At 38.9% G+C, this 15,812-nt stretch overlaps 1 protein-coding gene across 4 annotated transcripts in view; it reads right to left on the bottom strand.

Moving 5' to 3' along the window:
- CEP44 (centrosomal protein 44) overlaps nucleotides 1–15,812 on the bottom strand; it is a 155,701-nt gene that overhangs the window by 81,988 nt on the left and 57,901 nt on the right. For 2 of the 4 annotated variants that reach the window (XR_012158635.2, XR_012158637.2), the window contains one exon: nucleotides 7,665–7,808. The exons of the other annotated variants lie outside the window; for them this stretch is intronic. The gene's annotated coding sequence lies outside the window, so the exon portion shown is untranslated. The remainder of the gene's footprint in view (nucleotides 1–7,664; nucleotides 7,809–15,812) is intronic. 4 annotated transcript variants of the gene reach the window in all.

Below are 15,812 nucleotides of genomic sequence, written 5' to 3'. Positions count from 1 at the left end.
TTTAAGTTATTAACAGAACAGAGTTGGGTGCTATGGCGTCTGAGCTTGCATCATTAACCTTAATGGGAATTTTGCTATTTACTTCAATGGTGCAGGATCAGACTTCAGGTGAGAACATTCATTCCTATATATAAAGAAGATGGCGTCATTTGAAAATGTTTGTTTAACTGAAGTGATTGTTTTAATTCTAAATTGTGTTCCTGGTAAATTTTCCCTATACGTATTTGTCTTCCATTTTTATATAAATTATTTCTAGGTATTATTCAAACCATTTGGCATTTGTAATTTGCTGAAGCAAAATTAGTCATATACTATAGTAATCTTCTCCTAAGCAATGACATAAGCTACAAACCTAGTTTACTTTAAAGCACATTTATGTAGAAACCATTAAAAGACAGATGGAGAACTAAGTGTAGTGCCTTTAGTTCCCAAGAAATATTTAATTATTAAACATATTTATTACAGTAGTGCCTAAAGGCTAAACAAGAATGGAGAGTCCATTGTGCTAGGCACTATACAGAGTAATAGACTGAACTTCATTAAACCAAGAGCTATTTATTTAACTAATGGTATGGCTAAAATTAAGGTATAGATTATTGTTAAGGGTACAGTTGTACTGAGGCACCCTAAATTTAAGTGAATGTGTTTTTATGAACTGAAGCATCTGCTCCTTTGTAGTTAGATCCTGGATAGATATACAGACATGTGCGCACAATGTGACACAAAGAGTTGGGGTAGAAAGCATAGATCAACTAGTTATCTGTTCTATTGATTTTTTGTAGCAAATGGGTTATAATTTCTGCAAATGGTCAGAATGTGTACAGAATTCAACATCTTTATCTCTGAAAGAAATTACAAACACGGTCTCTACCACCATTCTTTTGAGCTAAGAATTCTCAGGCTATACTGGTACAGAGATCAGAAACAGAAAGGTTATTTTTAAAAAAAAAAAACTTCAATTAAATTAAGGCTCAGAATAAGATTTTTTTTTTTTGCCTTTAAAGATAACCTAAGAGGCCATTCTAATGAAAAAAAAATTAGTATGCCCTTAGATGTTGTTTTCTTCATTAATTATAACACCCTTAATTATGTGCAAGGTAGTAGTGACCTGTTTTATATATTAGGTTAGGGTTAGTAATTATAATTTCATTAGAAATGTACAACTATTAATACAGGTTTCAGAGTAACAGCCGTGTTAGTCTGTATTCGCAAAAAGAAAAGGAGGACTTGTGGCACCTTAGAGACTAACCAATTTATTAGAGCATAAGCTTTCGTGAGCTACAGCTCACTTCTTCAGATGCATATCGTGGAAACTGCAGCAGGCTTTATATATACACAGAGAATATGAAACAATACCTATTCCCACCCCACTGTCCTGCTGGTAAATACAGTAAATTGAGAACCAGGATGGAATTGGTACTTATTCAAAAGAATGCCTTATGAACCTGTGTAAAATCTAATGTGTGTTAGGAAGCTGTTAATCCTCAATATATGGATCACATTTGATGTCAGTGACACTTGTGTAAATCCAGTCAATACAGTTGCTCTCCAGATTAAGCATGGTGTAAGAGATCAGAACTTGACCCAACAGCTTTTAATAATAAATGAATATTTTCATGTATATTTAAAGCTTTAATAGAACAAAGCAGCACTAAAGAACACTGGTTCAATATTTCACAAAGGTCTCTTCAGTCCTTACTTTGCCTGCATGGTGCACCTTATTATTTGTATCACAGTAGTACCTAGGAGCCAGCGAAGAACGATGCCCCTTGTGTTATTATTGGGTATTTCTTTGTCTCTAAATATATGCAGCACCCAGAGAACAACTAAAATAAGTTTAGTGTAGCCAAGGATCACTCTAGGAGTCACCATGTGACTGGCTTTCATAGATGAACATCATTCACTATATAGTCCAGTCAGAATGTGATAGCACTTGTTTGATTCCATTGGCAAAACATCTCCACTTTACCTTATCCATAGTAAAAGGAATGGTATGATTTCATCCACCTTGTTGAACATTCTGAGTAGTGTCAAGAGCTCATACACTCAGAAATCAAAAGGGGCAAATATAGTATAGTACTCTGTTAAACATAAACTATCAAAAACTAGAGAGAAAGTTAAAATAAAAGATCTGACAAGGTAAGAAACTGTTTCTGTGCTTGTTTCATTTAAATTAAGATGGTTAAAAGCAGCATTTTTCTTCCTCCTAGTAAAATTTCAAAGCTGTATTAAGTCAATGTTCAGTTGTAAACTTTTCAAAGAACAGCCACAATGTTTTGTTAAGCATTACCAACACTTCAAAGTTACAAACAACCTCCATTCCAGAGGTGTTCATAACTCTGAGGTTCTACCGTATTATTTCAAAAGAGGATATTCAAACTTCATTAGGAGATATTTTTTGCCTACGAAATAAAGTAATCTCAAGCTGACATACAACCCCCTAAACTGTGACTGCCAAATTAAAGGCAACATTTGCCCATTGCTAGCACAATGTAGGATCAAAAATCCTGCCTTTCCCTCCCAATTTTTCCTGTTAGAACATGAAGTATCTCACACATCACTCTGTGGCAATTGCAGGAAAACATCATGATACCATAGCAGGAACAGAGGCAGGAAAGGGGTTGTTACATGAAGGGGAAGATGGAAAGAAATTATACTGTTACTTTTAATTATTATTACTGGAGAGCTGCAAACTATGTTGCTTCTGTGGGTCAAGCTGTAGATCCAATGAGAGAGCAGCATATGAAGCTGCTGCCTGTGATGTGTGTCACAGCAGCAGGGGTACAGGTCCTCTACTTGCTGAAATTTGGTGGTGAGAAAGGGATGTGTACGGAGTGGGAGAGGGGTAATACGGATGGGGGGCAGAGATAGGGATCCTGGGGGTTTACAGATACTTCCCAGCCCCTACACTCAGAGAGCTGCTTTGTCCTTTACCTTCCTGTTTCTCATTAACCTTCTCCCATCCCCTTCCCACCTGACCCCACACATTCACACCCCTCCCTCACCAGAATCCTCCTCCCCTTCTTTCCCAAAGCCCTGGCTGGGAATGGCTCCCCCTCACACACACACATTCCACAGGGCCTTTCTACTTCCAGAGTCAATATTTGTGGAAGTTGAGCTGATAAACACAAGGTTCATCCTCCACCCATTCCTCCCCTTGTCCTCTTACTCTGGATCCCTGTCCCCCACTCCACCCTCTGGGTCCCTGCTGGTTCCCCTATAATTTCCCTCCCAGTGTCCTCTGGGTCCCAGCTCCCCATCATCACTACATCTCTCTGGGCCCTACTCTTCCTCCCACCCTCAGTCTTCCCCATTTTCTCCTTCATGTCACTCCACTCTCCTCCCTGGCTGGTTGCCACTTCCAAACCCTCCCTGTAAGGGTCTTATTTCTGTTTGTCTTTAAGCTGGAGTCTATCTCCCAACACAGAAAGTTAAGCTGGTGCCTCCAACAGAGAGATTCTCTGTGGACCTGATTTTCCTCTAAATGAGGCTTTCCTGGTTTTCCAAATTTCACCATTTCAAAAGGATTCTTCTCACTGATGCCTAGAACATTTCCTGAAATTTTGGCATTGATCAGATACTGTGTTCAAAAGTTAATGTACTACAAATAGACAGAGAGCAATGCCATGAAATTCAGTGTAGATGCCTCACTTTCCTTGGCCAACAAGGACTCCTTCAAAAGCTGCCCCCTTCCACGTCCCCCCACCTCCTAGTGGAGGGCTGCGGGGCTGGGATCCCATCAATTTGTTTTCCTATTTAAGCAAAAATTCTTTATACTGCAGTAATGCTTAGAGATGGTCCATACCCTGAAGAGTTTACAATCCATGTATAAAACTATAGACAAGTGGCTAGACATACAGGAAGCATGACGAACTATGAAACAAAAAAGTTCTGTCCTTTTGGCATGTTGCTACTTGTCTACATCAGTCTTGTCTTTTAGATGTAAATCTTTTGGGGCAGGAACCACCTTCTATTTTGGGTTTGTCTAGCGCCTAGAATAATGGCCCCCCAACATGCTACTGAAATAAAATTACAGAGTTCCTTGCTAAAATTTTGCTACCAAACTGAAGAGATGGGCAGGGGCAATTTTCCATGCCTTCAACTGAATAACCCCTTCTCCCCATACTGCTAAATCACTCCTGCCAGAGATTTCTTGGAACACAAACTCTGCAAACACATACTTTGCCTTTGTGATGGGATCAGACTGCACTAAGCATCAGATATTTTCAAAAACATTTCCTGGGGGAGGATACTCCTATAATCCACTACAGTATCTTTTCTGTTGCCCTCAGATGCACATACTTTTCTATGTCAAATGAGATATGTTCAGTGTATGTATACCATCATAGAATATTTTTTCAGAAACAAGGTCAATGAAGTGCAGCTTAATATGAATCAGGTTGCAGAGTGGTAGCCATGTTAGTCTGTATCAGCAAAAAGAACAAGGAGTAACTGTGGCACCTTAGAGATGAACAAATTTGTTTGAGCATAATCTTTCGAGGGCTAAAACCCACTTCATCAGATGCGTGCAGTGGAAAATACAGTAGGAAGATGTGTATGTACACACACACACACATACAGAGAACATGAAAAATTGGGGGTTGTCATACCAACTCTAATGAGAGTAATTGATTAAGGTGGGCTATCATCAGCAGGAGAAAAAAAAACTTTTGTAGTGATAATCAGGATGGCCCATTTCAAACAGTTGACAAGAAGACCAGCAATGCCCCTCTGCCATGTACACTGCCAAACCGGACAGTCTCTATGCAAAAGAATAAATGGACACAAATCAGACGTCAAGAATTATAACATTCAAAAACCAGTCGGAGAACACTTCAGTCTCCCCGGACACTCAATTACAGACCTAAAAGTCACAATTATTCAACAAAAAACCTTCAAAAACAGACTCCAACGAGAAACTGCAGAACTGGAATTAATTTGCAAACTGGACACAATTAAATTAGGCTTGAATAAAGACTGGGAGTTGATGAGTCATTACACAAACTAAAAACTATTTCCGCATGCTAATTTCCCCCCTACTGTTACTCACACCTTCTTGTCAACTGTTTGAAATGGGCCATCCTGATCATCACTACAAAAGTTTTTTTTCTCCTACTTATAATAGCCCACCTTAATCGATTACTCTCATTAGAGTTGGTATGGCAACCCCCATTTTTTCATATTCTCTGTATGTATATCTTCCTACTGTATTTTCCACTGCATGCATCTGATGAAGTGAGCTTTAGCCGACGAAAGCTTATGCTCAAATAAATTTTTAGTCTCTAAGGTGCCATAAGTACTTGTTCTTTTTGCTTAATATGAATGTTTGCCGAGTGGCATTGCTTTCCTTAAAGAATCATTTTAAATTTACAGAATCCCAGTCCCTCAGCCCTCCACTCTGTAAGCCCACATGCACATAATCCTTACACATAGGATTTATTCATCAGTTTGGAAAAATTCCAGAGGATAGCTCAGAGAGAACTTTTGAAAGAGCTCCTCCTTATTGGCAGCACATAAATGTTGACTTTTTAATGGTGACCACTTTACATTGCTTAGTACATTTAACAGGACTTAGACTAATAAAGTTGCAAGCTCTCAGGGAAAGCACATAAAGATGGTAGGAAAACAACTAGTGAGAGATGAAGTATATTGTCACTGCCAGCAGATGAAGGGCAAGCACCACATGAGCAGGTGAAAAAAAAAATCTAGTGATTGTGAAGGGTCTGATGACAGCTCTGGGTCTACTTCATTTATTCATCTGTTTCCATTTGTATTCACTTATCTCTCTTATATATTTAGGGTTTTTTATTAGTATTTTGGATGTATTTAAGCAGGTACTTATGCTCATGAACATTTGTTTAAGATAAACAAAAAAGTTAATGGGGCACATTAAATGACACAAGAAGGTTGGTGAGCAAGGCATACTCATTACAAGTAAAATCAATCACTGGTGAACATGGTTATTGGTTCTTTAACATTTAAATAGTTAAAGTTTTTTTCTTTGTTTTATTCATCTTAATAAGGCAAGATTGCCTGGGAAAGATTATAACAAATGCACATATGTACCATACAGGAGGACCTTCACATTCTAAGGTTTCTTTACTGGTCCATCCCATCTCCTCCCATCCCCATATTATAGGATGTTATTTTATAACCCACTTTATGATCTCATCTGCCTTCCTCTGTATTTATCTTGTGACAGAGGCACTGATTCAGGAAAGCACTTACACATGTTTCTCATCTACGACTGCCAGTAGCAAACATCCCCAATGGCCCACCAAGAGACACTAGATGGGGAGAGCGCTGATGGGGAGAGACATTAGATGGGGAAAGCCCAGGTGTCTGGCTGGTGGGTTTTACCCACATACTCATACTTGGGGTCGGGAAGGAATTTTTCTCTAGATCAGATTGGCAGAGACTCTGGGGAGGTTTTGCCTTCCTCTGCAGCATGGGGCATGCATCACTTGCCAGTTTAAACTAGAGGAAATGGTGAATTCTCTGTAACTTGAAGTCTTTAAACCATGATCTGAAGGTTTCAGTAACTCAGACAGAGGTTCGGGCTCTATTTTAGGAATGGGCTGGGTGGGGTTCTCTGACCTGCAATGTGTAGGAGGTTAGACTAGATGATCATGGTGGTCCCTTCTGACCTTAAAGTCTATGAGCTTGAGTCCCATTGACTTCAAGTTAGTCAAATTAGTCACATGCTTAAGTGCCTTTCCTGAATATAGATGCTATACTGAATTGTGGTCTAAGAGCATTCAGAATCATTGCTGATCTGGGGTCATTCTCAAAAAGTGCTCACAAGTGCTCTCCTACTGCCTTCTTGCCGCTTGAGGAACAAAATACTGTTGACAGAGTGCAGTGTAAGTTTCTAGCTCTATGTAAATGTAGTAAACTATATTAACAGATGATAGTTTCCTGAAAAGCTTTAGAAACATGTATTACAGAGAATTAGCTTAAAAACAGGATTAAGTCACAAAATGTGGATCTGAGTTTCAACTTCCCTGATTCTTTAGGGGCATAAGGAGTTCTGATGCAGGGCATTATAGACTGCCCAAGCCTTAAAGTTTAGCTCCCCATCTGGAGGTGTAGTTGCCCAAAGTTCAGATCTGGGGATCAAGTTTAGTCCAATGCATCTTAAGCCCATTCCTTATTCTGCACCTGAAGTTACAGTCTTCTCTTTGTGACATCATGATCATCACAGCAAGTAATTGTGATGTCACTCAAAAAAAACTAGGACGTCTAAAAAACATAAGTAACAGGGGAAGATGAACTGAGCGAAAAACATGATTTTGTCTCTTAAAACATCCCTGAATAATAAAATTACAAAGAGAAGCAGAGAAAATATAGAAACGATTATTTCTAAACTGTATTTTTCCAAGAGATAGCAGCAGATCCTTACAATTGAACATGTTTTATAAAAACTCCAAGCTTGTAATTTCCTGCAGTGCAGAAAGTCCAAAAGTTCTCTCCAAACCAGTCTTTTAGCTTCTTACTTATCTCATGGCTTTAAATATCATGTTAATGTATACATATACAGATCAATTGCCTCAAACTCTGCGATGCTTATGAAGGGAGTTGGCATTTGGCATGGAAAAATGAAGACAACAGGAATGGCACAAGCACATTCAAAGCAAGGTGACATTGAAACTCAAAGGACTTACCTTCTCTTATTACAACACGGATACATTTTCTCAATTACATACTTCTGTCTTTATACCACAAAAATCTCCTCCTGCATGCAGGACTCACTTCCTTAGTAGAACTGGTTGAAACAGCTGCATTTGTCTTACCAATAGCTTTTTACCCTAGAAAAAGAACACGCTTGTACAATTTATAAAATAAGTAGCAATACATTACATTTTGTATATGACATCATTTTTGTGGCATCCTGCTGCCATTTTGCAAAGTTTACAACAAGACCTGTAAATATGAAGTTAGTGAAACCCCATATGAAGCACTGGTTTGCAAAAGGTGCAGTGGGGGCATGACGGTTCATGAGACTTAGTACTGTTGTGATAAGGCTCAGAGATTTTATAAAAAAAAAGATATATTCAAAAGTGTATGTTGTTGACTAGGCTGTAGTCCCAAAGTGGAAATCAGGATACACATCTTATGAACACACATGAACACATATGTACATACATACATGTATGTACAGAAAAAGAGAGGGAATATATAATGGTGTTGTGTATGAAGATTTATTGGCATGAATTTAGGACAGCTCTCATTCACAAACCTCAAAGCTATGAATGAGTTACACAGGTCATCCCAAACCCTTTATACTACCCCATATGGCCATGTCCCGTGTTTTACCAAATGGTTTTTAAAAAACTTTTTTAAAAGTTTCTAAAATATTTTTTCTCTGTCTGCATATACCAGCAGGATTCTTTGGTACCATACACAACACTGTATAGCCCTTGTAGGGAGAAGATTTTTTTTAAATTCTAAGAAATTCCCTAAAATGACAATATTCTGGAAGTGAGTGATGATTTTAAGCTCGAATATGTAAATTAATGGCCGGGGCCCCACCTATCTTAGGAATTGCCTCTTTCAATGCTACACTGCCTCAGCTGTGCTTGAGCTAGATTCCCCTTGTTACAAAAGGAGCAGGGGGAGAGGGAAGAGGTGGCTGCCAAGCCATTTTCTGGGAGGGCTCCAGAATTTATTCCCCACTTTGTCCAAACTACACCAAAACCAATGACCTTCTAGGCACTCTGCAAAAGACAGCTGTTTGATAAGGTTTTGCGATAGGGCTGAGAGGTGTGCTCCTAGAACAATGAATGGGTGGAAAGGAGTTTCTGTAGGTGTCTGATTGGCTGAGTTCCTGTTAAAATGATTAATATAATGAAATCTCAGCAGCATGAATAATGGGTTAAGGTGCCTGGAGCCTTGGATAGGCATCTTTTAAGGTATTATTTGAAGTCCGAACTCCTGGAGTTAGGTTATGTAAAGGTATGTCTACACTGCACGCTGAACACTCGTTCGGCAGCATTGACAGTACGTACACTACAGTATATACGCTACATGTCCCTCCCAGGACTGATATAAATAGTAGATGGTGAGGCACTGCTTAGGTGAGTAAAGACACGTCTGAATCCTGTGGCTCTCTACCTTCCGTGGCTCTCTACACACTTAAGAAGTGTCTCCACCCATCCACACTGCTACTTTTAGCAGCGTAGTGTCCTCTTGCCTCCCTGTCTCCCCTGCCACAGGGAAAGGCTCCAGCAGCAGGTCAAGGCTCTGGCAGGTGAGAGGCAGTGAGGAAAGGTTCTGGCAGCTCCCTGACGCCTTCCCCCTGCCAGAACCTTTCACTCACATGTGTAGCTACACAGTGCATTATGGACACAGCCTGCTTTGCACGATGGCATTTAACTATGCATCCCCTTCTTTTCTTGATCTTACACTCCTGGCCAACTCTTGCTGTGGATTCCACTACTAGCGCAACTGTCGAGGCAAGAGCTCGTATTCAAGCGATAGGTTGCATGATGGAATGGCAATGAATTAACCTTCAATAGAAGGGTTAAATATTTATACAAGTTGAATGTGTAATTCTGCATAGTCACGGCAACAAATCTTCAATTGGTGTTATAGTTTGGGAGCTGTATGGCTATGAAAAAAAAAGTGATTGAGAATGGAAAAAACAGACTTGTCTGGATTGTGACCAAATGAAATATTTCAAAAGTTTTTGAATCTATGCCCTGAAAGAAAAAAAAAACACCACTGAGGTTTTTTAAACATATCAGCACCTGAAATATCACACCTTATGAAAAATATAAAAAAAGTTTTTCCAGTGACAAAATAAGTTTTAAACTAGTACTAATTCTTTAAGCTGGAAACAAAGTTGATGTTGTGTTGGCTGTAGAAGACAAGTTATTCTTAGCACAGTCAAACCAGACTTGAATCGGGGGAGAGGAATGTATAAATTAATCATGGGGATTTTCAGGCAGTAAAAAAAAAAAAAAACCACCACCACAGACTAGTTAGAGGAGACTTGTCCTCAATCTTTGTCTGTTCCCTAATAAGAAGTTGTAGGAGGGAAATATTTCTAGGGTTTGCACCATAAAATAGCTGGGGAAGTGGGCAGGAACAAACTTTGTAAAAGTTTTCCAAGCATGAAACAATGGCCATAAAATTTGTCATTTTTCATTTAATATTGCAGTCTTTTTGTGGTTGTTTTACACAAAAAGTTATTTTCCCCCAAACCAGTAAAACCTGGTTTTCACTGAAAGTATGGTTAGAACTTGTGAAAGTGGATTTTTGTCATTCTCTTCTGAAAATAGTAGAATTGACCACTTTATGTGCAAACATTTCAAACAACTGTAGAAATACTTATTACTTTTAAGTTCCTGTATATAATTTAAACAAACAATTTTTGTTCTATTTTATATAGAAAATTGCTTGGATAGAAGAGATTCTTCCAATGCATATTTATATATCACTCAGGAAGTGAATCATCTTTCTTAGCCTGAATATCTAAACGCCTTAGTGGACACCTCTAAATGGTTTCTGTTCTCATTAAATCTTCTGTGTTCTGCTGCTTAGAAAGAACAGCATTATATTCTTAACAGCTGTACTGGTGGAATGATTTTATGCTCTTTTGAGAAATGACAGTATGATTTATGACTAACAAAAGTGTAACTATTTTGGCTGGAGTGCTGTCAGTAGTGAATGACAATTGTGACTGATTGGAATTTGCTGGGGAAAAAAAGAGCACAAGTTGGTATTATTATAATGTGGTAAAGCTCCAATAAATTTGAGCGAAGTCAGCTTGCCATGTTTTTCACATGCAGTGGCCATCTTCAATCTAGTCAAAGTATGGTTTGTAGAGTCTTTAAACTGAGACATTCTTTGAAACATTCATGGTGCAACTTTTCAACACATCTGAGGTCCAAGTCTGAAAAGGCTTAAGCACATGGAGAAATCCCAATGATTTTGACTACTCGGGTAGAGTTACATACATGCTGAGGTTTTTGCAGACTAAGGTCTAGATCTAAGTTTGCAACAAGTTGGCTTGACTCTATTTCTGCTAAAGTCAATGGCAAAACTCCTGTTAAACTCTGATGTGAACAGGATGATGCTCCTGATAATTGTAAGTGGAGAAAAATCTATTAAGTACATATTTTGAAAGGACTTAGAATTTAAAGTCCATACATTATTTCAGTATTAAGCCAAAATAAAGTATTTTATTTAAATTAACGTAAAGTATCAAAAAATGCCTTTTCGTTCACTGAACTTTTCAAACATGTAAGACAATGTATAACTCCAATTTTTTTAAACAAAACACACCCCTATTTTCTTCTCCTTTTTATATTTGACATAATCTTAAGCTTTTTTGAAGTTGTAGTCAGCAATGCATTAGCTGTTACACTAACAAGTGTTAATGCAGTTCCTGCCTTTCCTCTAAAGAGCTATAAAACCAGAGTACTTCAGGATTTAGGCATGATATAAATCTTGGATCCAGGTGTTTCTAAATCACTTTCCATAATCTGAAATGATTCTAGTCTTGCCCAACTCTGGCTACATTTCTTGAGTGTGGTACATGTTTGTATTAAGTTAAACTATCTTAAGAATGAGTATATAAAATAAAACAAAACTTACTGACATATTTACTTTTGGGAAAGCATATCAAGTGAACCTTAAAATCAGATTAGAAAGTCCAGCTGTGAAAAGGTATGCAAGAATGATAAATGAGAGCTAAACACCATCCAGATCACAAACTGAGCTAGATGAAACACAGAAGGTGAGTCAAAATTCGGCTTAATTTAGAATCTGCGATTAGTCTTCTAATTTATGTCAATATTGATGCTGCAGTTCATTATATAACAAAAATCATGTATTTTTAGCAAGTGCAAGCCACTTTTAGTATAACAAATGTAAGCAGTGAAGGTTTCAAGCACTGCTCCTGAAAGCAGAGTGGAAAACTTCTAAGCTGCCAAACCCAACACAAATTCCCTCAAACCTGTGCCCACTAATCATGTTTCCATTTTCAATTTGGTCCAAGCCTGCTGCCCCTGGATTAGAAATCCTTCTCTCATTAGCTTGACTGATTGCTTCAAATAGCAAATGAGTTAATCACTAGCACAACATTCTAGGCATCAACTCCACAAAGGTACAGGGTTCACTGACATGCTTTGGGTCCATCTACTTGGGAGGAAAATTAATGTTAATGGCCTAAAAACACGATGTTAAAACAGACTGTATGTGCTCGATTGAATAATCTCCATATACTGTCTGTCCAGCACAAAACCTTCAGTGATTACAGCTTTGTTTACGTAGCATATTTATTCCAGAACAATCAAAGGTTATAATCAGTAGAACTTTCTATTGGGGAAATTGGGAATGTTTAGATGTGTAGCTGGCAAAATATTCACAATGGATTAAGAAATTATAGAATTACTAACACTAAAATTAAATGTTTTACTATAGGGATATTTTCTGAGAATTGTGGTGTATGTTTGACAGTCAAAAAATAGGTCAGTTTTGTTGGTAAAATACAATATTGCCCCACATTGACTTGTCAGGACTTTGAAACTGAGGAACAATCTAGACCAGCTTCTTTCTTGTTAAATTGTCAAACTATCTAATTCATATTTTGTTTTGTGATATTCCTATTTGCTCACCTCCTTTTGACTCCAGACTATACCTCTTACCGTCATATTGCAAGCTCTGTGTTGAAGTTAATCTCATTTCAGATTTTCTAATTGCAGTCAGTTTTTTGTTGTTAGTTTAGGTTTTTCGGGTCTTACCACTGATTGGATTACTACTTAGATAAGCACAGCTATGCTATATATAATCTTTACTAAACAATCTTTTGTTCAACTCTGTGAAAAGTAGTTAGGCGTATTTGGGGACCTATTGTAAATTTGGCACCTGTTATCCATATGATTCAGTTCTAGTCAAGCAGAATAATGACGCTAACCACATATGTGAATAATAATAATGACTTCCCCATCTGTGGTAATATACTGTCAAGCTTATTCACTGAGGAGATAGGAAAGCACTCTGCTAAACATGGTATAGAAGAGTATAGGCTTGACTCTTGTACTGTGCATCAGCAACTTGACTGACTTGGTTGCTGACTGCTTTTATGTGATTATAAAATGGGGGAACCCAAAAATGAAATACAAAACAGACTTTATTAATTTAAAACTAATTCCTTAAAGTCAGCTTTGAACAATGGAATAAAATGTTTGACATCCATTCTAATTTATCATAGACAGTTTTAGCTCTTATCAATATTTAACCTTATACCTGTGTGTTAAATATAGATTCTCACAAAAACATTACTTATGCTCCCAACATATCTCTCCTGAGTAGATACAGAAAACATTCCACTTCCCACTCATCCCTCCTCCAAAAAAAGCAGTCATAACTATATTATCAAAAATCATTCCACTGTTGTCATCTCATAGAATCATAGAATATCAGGATTGGAAAGGACCTCAGGAGGTCATCTAGTCCAACCCCCTGCTCAAAGCAGGACCAATCCCCAATTTTTGCCTGAGATCCCAAACGGTCCCCGCAAGGATTGAACTCACAACCTTGGGTTTAGCAGGCCAATGCTCAAACCACTGAGCTATCCCTCCCCCCACCATAAATATCACTGCTAATATAGTTTTATTGGGGGAGGAGGGAGCAACTAATTTTTACAGCATTTTCACCAAAAGGATTGTAATATGCAAATAAACTACATTTGACAATACTTTATCACCAAAGACATAATTGTACCACCTACACACAGTGCCATTCAAAAATGCAAGATTTGCCAGACACCTTATAGTTACCAAAAACTCAGGGTGCCAATGCCTGAGATGATGGGGCATCCAGGATTTCCAGGTTTATGGATCTTGGGTAGCAGATAGAATACCCCTGGTCGGGGTTCTAGGGGTGTGTCTGTGCAAATTTGTTCCTGTGCTTTTTCAGGGATTTTTCATCTCAGGCATTGGCAACCTGACAGCAGGATTATCTGAATATGTAGACTCTCTCCTCAGGCCCTACGCTACCAGCACTCCTAGCTATCTTCGAGACACCACTGACTTCCTGAGGAAACTACAATCCATTGATGATCTTCCAGAAAACACCATCCTGGCCACCATAGATGTAGAAGCCCTCTACACCAACATTCCACACAAAGATGGACTAAAAGCCATCAGGAACAGTATCCCCAATAATGTCACGATAAACATGGTGGCTGACCTTTGTGCCTTTGTCCTCACCCACAACTATTTCACATTTGTGGACAATCTATACCTTCAAGTCAGCGGCACTGCTATGGGTACCCGCATGGCCCCACAGTATGGCAACATTTTTATGGCTGACTGAGAACAACACTTCCTTACCTCTCGTCCCCTAATGCCCCTACTCTACTTGCACTACATTGATGACATCTTCATCATCTGGACCCATGGAAAAGAAGCTCTTGAGGAATTCCACCAGGATTTCAACAATTTCCATCCCACCATCAACCTCAGCCTGGACCAGTCCACACAAGAGATCCACTTCCTGGACACTACGGTGCTAATAAGCGATGGTCACATAAACACCACCCTATACCAGAAACCTACTGACCGCTATGCTTACCTATATGCCTCCAGCTTTCATCCAGAACACATCACACGATCCATTGTCTACAGCCAAGCTCTAAAATACAACTGCATTTGCTCCAATCCCTCAGACAGAAACAAACACCTACAAGATCTCTATCAAGTGTTCTTAAAACTACAATACCCACCTGCTGAAGTGAAGAAACAGATTGACAGAGCCAGAAAACCCAGAAGTCACCTACTACAGGACAGGCCCAACAAAGAAAGTAACAGAACGCTACTAGCCGTCACCTTCAGCCCTCAACTAAAACCTCTCCAGAGCATCATCAAGGATCTACAACCTATCCTGAAGGACAATCCCTCACTCTCACAGATCTTGGGAGACAGGCCAGTCCTCGCTTACAGACAGCCCGCTAGCCTGAAGCAAATACTCACCAGCAACCAAACACCACACAACAAAGCATCTGATGAAGTGGGCTTTAGCCCATAAAAGCTTATGCCCAAATAAATTTGTTAGTCTCTAAGGTGCCACAAGGACTCCTTGTTGTTTTTGCTGATACAGACTAACATGGCTACCACTCTGAAACCTGTCACCATGCCAGGTTATAGTTACTCATTATTTCATATATAGAGCGTAAGGAAAATCTGTGGTATCTAGGTTGCTGTATGGTAAAAGTTGGCAAATGCTTACATTTTTAATAGTAATGACTGTATGCAGGGGGTCATAACTAAGTTTATTAAGGCTACTATTTAGTCCATGGGGCCGCCTGAGCGGCTGGCTGCAAAGCCACACCAGCAACAGCCGGTGTGGCTGTCCACACGCCCACCTGAGCGGCTAGCCCCGGAGCCAGTCGCTCGGGCGACCCTGGGGTCAGCCATGCTGGCTGCTGAAGAAGTCATGAAGGTCAGGGAATCCATAACTTCCGTGACCTCCGTGACAAACACGGAGCCCTAGTCATAACCACAGATAAATAAAATGAAGGGTTGTAACAGTGAAGTAAGTGTTTTTGCTGGTTGTGGGTTTTTTGTTTTAATATATTTGAGTGAACAATGTTGCAGATATACTAGACAGTTAATTTTTTTTAAAATCTTCACAGCTGTCAAACACAATGGAAAACTAGTTAAAAGTATTGTACATCCAAAGATTTGGATGACAGCCACACAAGTTTTGCATTGAGAGCTATTGAAACCTCTAATGTGTCATACATTGTAACTCATGGGTGTTGACCACCGTTACATTCACACACAAAGAAAGGGGGCAAAGTA

This window comes from Lepidochelys kempii, chromosome 4, assembly GCF_965140285.1.
Source record: "Lepidochelys kempii isolate rLepKem1 chromosome 4, rLepKem1.hap1, whole genome shotgun sequence".
NCBI classification, from domain to species: domain Eukaryota; kingdom Metazoa; phylum Chordata; order Testudines; family Cheloniidae; genus Lepidochelys; species Lepidochelys kempii.
Note: the sequence above shows the minus strand (reverse complement) of the source record. Positions and strands in the feature narration are given on the sequence as shown.